The sequence below is a fragment of the Phodopus roborovskii genome, unplaced genomic scaffold (genome assembly GCF_943737965.1).
Source record: "Phodopus roborovskii unplaced genomic scaffold, PHOROB, whole genome shotgun sequence".
NCBI lineage: Eukaryota > Metazoa > Chordata > Mammalia > Rodentia > Cricetidae > Phodopus > Phodopus roborovskii.
In genome coordinates this window covers 677,154-678,452 of record NW_026125879.1, presented here as the reverse complement: position 1 = coordinate 678,452, position 1,299 = coordinate 677,154, and positions in this window count along the sequence as shown.

The following is a 1,299-nucleotide window of genomic DNA, read 5'->3' as shown; positions in this document are numbered from 1 at the left end:
AAAAGATGCAGGCTTCTGTGGTAGCTTGAGGAAGAAGTAGTAGTAAGAAAGCCAAATATGTTGGAGTACTTATAGGCTAAAAAGAAAAATCAGAGAAAATTAGATTGTAAAGAACACCAATAAACATTGACAATTAGTGACAGAACTGACGATTGCATCTCCATATCTATTCTCTGGCTTATGCAAATCCCTTTGTGGCTGTACTTATGCCCTGGTTCATGGAATATGAGTAGGCATAATATGTGCAGTTCATGTAGGTTGCAGCAGGGTCCTAATAGCTGCAGCTATCCTTCTTGGTCTATAAGACAGATCTTGAAGTAGATACAACTAGTTGTGAAAAGATAAAAGGATTTGGAATCTTATAGTTATGGAGCTAATACAGAAGTCCCAGGAAGCTTATGATTTTCTTGGAGGTTTGCTTTTTTTGTTTCAGTCACTGATATTTGGGGGCATCTATTTCCTGTGGTATTCTAGCTAATATAATACACAATTGATATTAGGATGTGGTTGAAGTTAATTGCGGTGGATGTGGTGCTGAAGTGTGATGAGTTTTGCTTTCTTGGAAAAAGGGATATAACCTTTACTTGAGACAGGATGGGAGGAACAGAGAATAAGGATTCTTAAATGTTTTTTGATGGTGAATCATGTTACACAGCTTCAACATCTGTGAAGGTAGGAATGAGAGTAAGTATAGGAAAGTGAATTTAAACAACACAATTTAGATCAGCGCAGCTTAACATGTAGTTCCCTGAACCAGCATCAACAATGCTACTGACAATTTGATTAGCAATGCAGGATCTTAGCTTCTACTCACATCTCTTTACTCAAAATATTGAGGGATAGGGTCCAGAAATAACTTTTTTTCAATGTTTGGCTTTTTTGATAAATTTCTTAATTTTAATTTGAAACAAGTTTATTATACATGTCAATTCCATTCCCACCCCCCTTCTTCCCCTGTTCCCCCCAGCACTAACTCTTATCCCATCCCGTTTCTGCTCCCCAGGGAGGGTGAGGCCTTCCATGGGGGAATCTTCAAAGCCTGTCATATCATTTGGAGCAGGGCCCAGGCCCTCCCCCATATGTCTAGGCTGAGGGAGTATCCCTCTATGTGGAATGGGCTCCCAAAGTCCATTCGTATATTAGGAATAAATACTGGTCCACTACCAGAGACCCCATAGACTGCCCAGCCCTCCTAACTAACACCACATTTAGGGAATCTGGGTCAGTCCTATTCTGATTTTCCAGCTATCAGACTGGAGCTCCCCCCTGTTCAGTTCAGCAGTTTCTATGGGTTTCTTC